Raw genomic sequence first — 7,294 nt, forward strand, 5'->3', positions numbered from 1 at the left:
TATTAGCCCGGAGCTGAGAAGAGCTCAGGGTTTAGAGGCCAACAAAGGAGGATGAAACTACAATTTCTGTACTTCTGTTGAACACAGAGGAAATGGCTCTCACCCAGAATAATAAATTGGGTTATTTGGACTTAATGCTGAATTGCCTTTTGGTCCCCTGTCATACAGAATATAAAACTCTGTCCTCAGTATCCCTGGCAGTAGGTAGCATTGTGAAGCTACAGATCCAGAGGGAATGGAGTGACATGTAGGTCAAAGGACGGCAGGTTAATGAAAGATGTTACGAGACACACTGGCTCCCTCCTTGTTCCAAATTTAGAGTGCCCCCTCTGCACAGTCAGAAATCTCATACACTGAGGATACATGATCTCATTTGAGCTGTGTTAGTAAATGAGAGTGTAAGTGCAAGTGGGAGGTGGACTTTGTGGATGTGTGTATTGTAGGCCTTTAGATGCAAAGAGAAGAAGCTCACTCAGGTGTGTCTAAGTCTTCACCTCTTGGGATTGGGGTCAACAAGTGGCCAGCTGACATTATTGGAGTGAGAGTGGGAACAGATGTAAACTCAGGGTTTGCCGCAGTGAGAGACCAGGGCAGAACAGTAGGGGCTCTAGAACACACAGCTACATAGACTACTAGATGTGTTGTGCTCTGCTGAATTACTGTTTCAGAATGCAGCTAGCGGTGCAGGAGGGTGGCTCTCTGAGGCAGACAAGTACAGATGAACCTGAGCAGTGGGAAGGGGAAATAAAGGATGGTCACCAAGCGAGATGCCCTCAATCTCACACAAATGATCAAGGAACCTACCAGGAACAACCCTAAATCCGTAACCATCTGCACCCTCAAAGATATCATCCTGACCAACTTGCCCTCTAAATACACCTCTGCTGTCTTCAACCAGGATCTCAGCGATCACTGCCTCATTGCCTGCGTGCGTAATGGGTCCACGGTCAACCGACCACCCCTCATCACTGTCAAACGTTCCCTAAAACACTTCAGCAAGCAGGACTTTCTAATCGACCTGGCCCGGGTATGCTGGAAGGATATTGACCTCATCCCATCAGTAGAGGATGCCTGGTTATTCTTCAAAGTGCTTTCGTCACCATCTTAAATAAGCATGCCCCATTCAAAAAATGTAGAACTAAGAACAGATATAGCCCTTGGTTCACCCCAGACTTGACTGCCCTTGATCAGCACAAAAACATCCTGTGGTGTTCTGCATTAGCATCGAATAGCCCCCGCCATATGCAACTTTTCAGGGAAGTCAGGAACCAATATATTCAGTCAGTTTGGAAAGCTAAAGCTAGCTTTTTCAAAGAGAAATTTGTTTCCTGTAGCACTAATTCCCAAAAGTTTTGGGACACTGTAAAGTCCATGGAGAATAAGAGCACCTCCTCCCAGCTGCCCACTGCACTAAGGATAGGAAACACTGTCACCACTGATAAATCCACGATAATTGATCATATCAATAAGCATTTTTCTACAGCTGGCCATGCTTTCCACCTGGCTACACCTACCCTGGTCAACAGCCCTGCACCCCCACAGCAACTTGCCCAAGTCCCCCCCGCTTCTCATTCACCCAAATCCAGACAGCTGACGTTTCAAAAGAGCTGCAAAATCTGGATCTCAACAAATCAGCTGGGCTAGACAATCTGGACCATCTCTTTCTAAAATGATCTGCCAAAATTGTTGCAACCCCTTTTACTAGCCTATGCAACCTCTCTTTCGTATCGTCTGAGATCCCCAAAGATTGGAAAGCTGCCGCAGTCATCTCCCTCTTCAAAGGGGGAGACACTCTAGAACCAAAATGTTATTGACCTATATCCATCCTGTCCTGTCTTTTCTAAAATCTAAAGCCAAGTTAACCAACAGGTCAACAAACATTTAGATTCCCACCATACCTTCTACACTATGCAATCTGGTATCCGAGCTGGTCATGGGTGCACCTCCGCCATGCTCAAGGTCCTAAACAATATCATAACCCCCATCAATAAAAGACAGTACTGTGCAGCCGTCTTCATCGACCTGGCCAAGGCTTTCGACTCTGTCAATCACCTCATTCCTATCAGCAGACTCAATAGCCTTGGCTTCTCAAATGACTGCCTCTCCTGGTTAATCAACTACTTCTCAGACAGAGTTCAGTGTGTCAAATCGGAGGGCCTGTTGTCCAGACCTCTGGCAGTCTCTATGGGGGTGCCACAGGGTTCAATTCTCGGGCCGACTCTTTTCTCTATATATATCAATGATGTTGCTCTTGCTGCTGGTGATTATCTGATCCACCTCTATGCAGACAACACCATTCTGTATACATCTGGCCCTTCTTAGGACACTGTGCTAACTAACCTCCAAACGAGCTTCAACGCCATACAACACTCCTTCCGTGGCCTCCAACTGCTTTTAAATGCAAATAAAACTAAGTGCATGCTCTTCAACCGTTTGCTGCCTGCACCCTCCCGCCCGACTAGCATCACTACTCTGGACGGCGCTGACCTAGAATATGTGGACAACTACAAATATCTAGGTGTCTGGTTAGACTGTAAACTCTCCTTCCAGACTCACATCAAGCATCTCCAATCCAAAATTAAGTCTAGAATTGGCTTCCTATTTTGAAACAAAGCCTCCTTCACTCATGCTACCAAACATACCCTCGTAAAACTGACTATCCTACTCATCCTTGACTTCGGGGATGTCGTTTACAAAATAGCCTCAAACACTCTACTCAGCAAACCGGATGTAGTCTATCACAGTGCCATTCGTTTTGTCACCAAAGCCCCATATACTATCCACCGCGACCTGTATGCTCTCATTGGCTGGCCCTCACTACATATTCTTCGCCAAACACACTGGCTCCAGGTCATCTATAAGTCTTTGCTAGGTAAAGCCCCGCCTTATGTCAGCTCACTGGTCACCATAGCAACACCCACCCGTAGCACGCGCTCCAGCAGGTATATTTCACTGGTTATCCCCAAAGCCAACACTTACTTTGGCCGCCTTTCCTTCCAGTTCTCTGCTGCCAATGACTGGAACAAATTGCAAAAATCACTGAAGCTGGAGTCTTATATCTCCCTCTCTAGCTTTTAGCATCAGCTGTCAGAGCAGCTTACCGATCACTGTACCTGTACACAGCCAATTTGTGAATAGTCCACCCAACTACCCAACCCCTATATTATTACTTACCCTCTTGCTCTTTTGCACCCCAGGATCTCCTCTTTTACATCATCATCTGCACATCTATCACTCCAGTGTTACTGCTAAATTGTAATTTATTTAGCCTCTATGGCCTATTTATTGCCTTACCTCCCTAATCTTCTAAATTTGCACACACTGTACATAGATTTTTCTATTGTTTTATTGACTGTGCCGTTTGTTTATGTGTAACTGTGTTGTTGTTTTTGTCACACTGTTTTGCTTTATCTTGGCCAGGTCGCAGTTGTAAATGAGAACTTGTTCTCAACTGGCCTAGCTGGTTAAATAAAGGTGAAATAAAATCAAAAATCAAATCAAAGATCAGGAATCTTATGATGGTAAATATGTATGTAGCTAGCATGATGTTTGTCATGTTGTCATTACTTAATCATCCAAAGTAATCCCTCATCTTGTCATGAAAGGGATGGAAAGTGGCAGAAGGCAACAGCAGCCTCCTCTCACTGTGACTGGACACAAAGGAGGAAAGTCATAAATAATGCTCTAAGTTTGTGCTTCAACAGACTTGCAATCGCTGCTGGATGGCCTTGAAGTTCAGAGCTGTTGGGAGAGCACAGAGAGGGAAGGTTGGTGCTCTAGAACCGTCCCTCATTGGCTAGCTCATAAATTCACAACATAGTGATCAATATTAATAATTACATATGCTCAAAACACACACTGAAAACAAAGTATCTAGATTCAAGACTATAAATGGACCATGGCACTGCAGTTAAGCATAGCAAAACAAGACATTTGAAAAACAAGCTGTGCATGTACAGTATGTGAATACGTATTGAAGTCCCTTCATCGGCAGGACCTTCAATTTCTCTGTTCCTTGTTCATCCTCCACACAGCCCCTGTCTATACTCTCTGTCTCCCCCACCCTTCCTCCCTTCCTCCAGCCTTCCACCAGCCTTCCTCACACCAGGAGGCCTGAGTCTAATTGGAGAGGGTGAGCAGAGAAACTCTGACTCTCTCCTGTCCTCTGAATAGATTCATTAAAAAATAAAATAAAACACTCCAGGCTGCACATATCCATGAAACTGACAATTAACAAGGTTGCAAACACGGTGGGTGGCAGTGGAGAGTAGGTAAAAGGGAGAACAGATAATGCTGAAAACCTGCATGGAAATTACAGTGTTTTTCCCCATTTTAATGGCTATGCAAGTTGCCACCAAGGTTTTCAGCAGGTTACCTGCAGACCCTGTGATGAGGCACTCACAGACAGACTGTAGTGAGAACAGAAACTACAGTAAAACTTCACTCTGGTATTTTTACACCAATTTAATCAGATCTGGGTTCTGGACCCTTTCTGATATGAATCAGCGCTGTTTTTTTTGCCTGTTCATGCAGCTTTGCTCTACCTCTAAGTTCTTCTAGACCCCAACCACACTGTTCAAACATGGATGGACTATGATCATGACAACCGTCAGAGGATTTAAGCCAGCAGTGGGTTGTTTTTGGTTTGATTGGTGGATTATTCATTCCCTTGATGTTCCTTGCGATGATTTGTGCCTCTCACGAACAGGAATACAAGTCTGTTTTCATTGTCTTAAGTGCAGGAGTCATAACTGTAGATAAAATACTGTTAGTATCTATTGTACTGTTTCCAGTGGTGTAAAGTACTTTAAAGTACTACTTAAGTTATACTACTCAGATCCTTTCTCCTCTGCCTTGTCTCCCTCATCTCATAATTATGCTCAGATGGTGGTGGGAAAAGTATCCAATTGTCATACTGAGTAAAAATAAAATATACCTCAATAGAAAACGGATCAAGTAAAAGTAAAAGTCAACCAGTAAAATACTACTTGAGTAAAAGTCTAAAGATATTTGGTTTTAAATATTCTTAAGTATAAAATGTAAAAATAAATGCTATACATACTTTCAAATGCAAACTAGACAGCACAATCTTTATTTTTAAAATTTACAGATAGCCAGGGGCACACTCCAACAAGCAGACATAATTTACGAACAAAACATTTGTGTTTAGTGAGTCCACCAGATCAGAGGCAATAGTAATGACCACGCATCCACTTAATAAGTGCATGAATTGGACCAATTTGCTGTCCTGCTAAGCATTCAAATGTAACAAATACTTTTGGGTGTCAGGAAAAATGTATGCTAGTAAAAAGTAAATATTTTCTTTAGGAATGTAGTGGAGTAAAAGTAAAAATTGTCTAAAATATAAATAGTCAAGTACAGATACCCCAAAGCACGACCGTAGGAGTACATCAAAATATTTTACTTAGTTACTTTGCACCACTGTGTCATGACGTTGGCCTCTTTGGGTATAGCAAGCCCATCCCCCTCTCACTGCCTCCCCCTTTCCTCCTTCAACTAGGTTACTGTGGTCAAAGAGATGTCGTAAATTCCTGAGAATCTCCTCATGGACACACAGTATAGAGAGAGTAGATTTTCATGGAGAACAAAGGAATTCCTTCCACCTCACAGAACTTGAGGTACGAACAAATCTCATGTTCCGGAGAAAGTATAAAAGATCGGTGAAGAATCCAGCTACGAACTGGTCCGTTTGTCACAACTTGGGGAAGCTTATGGCCACATTACCATAATGCAGATATGAGGTTTACATCTAATTGTTGTATAAGATGAATGAGTGAGTATGATACTGTTTGTATAATTGTGTAATATGATTTTGGGCTGTTTAATGAAGAAAAATACAATCCTCATTTGATTTGAACTAAATCAGAGGACCGCCCCTGAGTCCAGTTAGGGTCAGACATCCTGGGACAGCCCTCTTCGGCCCTTCGATTAAAACCCTCACTCGGGTTTTCGATCAGCAGACCGAGCTTACATCAATTACGAGATGGCTAAAGGTTGCAGACCATGATTCTCTCAATCAAGGGAGGACAAAATGTTGCAGACCATTGCTGAATAATTTAACCATACCACGTGGTTAAACTCTTAGACTATCGATACCAACAGAATAAGAACAAGTCTTTGATATTAATTACTAGTCTGCAGCTAGGAATTCGAAATCATTGAACGCGAAGAACAACAACCTCCGAAACATCCATTCTATAACAAATCTCTGAACAATCCCCTCTAACCACCACCGAGAGAGACGTACAATTCTACAAAAGAAATGAACTTTTCACCAGCGATCAAGACGACACACTGAGCATAAATATATATATTGATTGCAATTGTTCCCGAATGAGTGAGCGTTCATGTGCAAAGGATTAGCATTTCAATTGTTATAATTATCGCTCTGTAGTGACTTCTTAGTCGACCCCCACTTCCGCTTTTGTCTAACAAGCCACCATGCCGGTTTAGCCCACATGGGCACATTCTCCGATGTAACCACATTTACCTTGTTTGTTTATGCATTTCTGTGAATTACTTAGTTAGTAATAAATAAATAATTTAAGTGTAACAGCGTTCTTCTATCTCCTCCTCTGATGAAGAGGTAGAACAAGGATCGGACCAAAATGCAGCGTGATGGTGATTCATGATATATTTTAATAAAGAAAAAACTATACATGCAGAGACTACAAAAGTAATGAAATGAAATAATGAAAACCGAAACAGCCCTATCTGGTGCAAACACAAAGACAGGAACAATCACCCACGAAAACGCTCACAGAATATGGCTGCCTAAATATGGCTCCCAATCAGAGACAACGATAATCACCTGACTCTGATTGAGAACCGCCTCAGGCAGCCATAGACTAATTAGACACCCCACAAAACCCCAAGACAAAAAACACACCACAATAACACATGTCACACCCTGGCCTGACCAAATAAATAAAGAAAACACAAAATACTAAGACCAAGGCGTGACAGAACCCCCCCCCCTAAGGTGCGGACTCCCGGACGCACCTCAAAACCATAGGGAGGGTCTGGGTGGGCGTCTGTCCATGGTGGCGGCTCCGGCTCGGGACGTGGACCCCACTCCATTAATGTCATAGTTCCTCCCCCTCGCGTCCTGGGATAATCCACCCCCCCGCCGACCATGGCCTAATAGTCCTCACCCAGAACCCCACTTGACTGAGGGGCAGCTCGTGACTGAGGGGCAGCTCGGGACTGAGGGGCAGCTCGGGACTGAGGGGCAGCTCGGGACTAAGGCAGCTCGGGACTGAGGGGTAGCTCG

Source organism: Oncorhynchus keta, chromosome 6, assembly GCF_023373465.1.
Source record: "Oncorhynchus keta strain PuntledgeMale-10-30-2019 chromosome 6, Oket_V2, whole genome shotgun sequence".
NCBI lineage: Eukaryota > Metazoa > Chordata > Actinopteri > Salmoniformes > Salmonidae > Oncorhynchus > Oncorhynchus keta.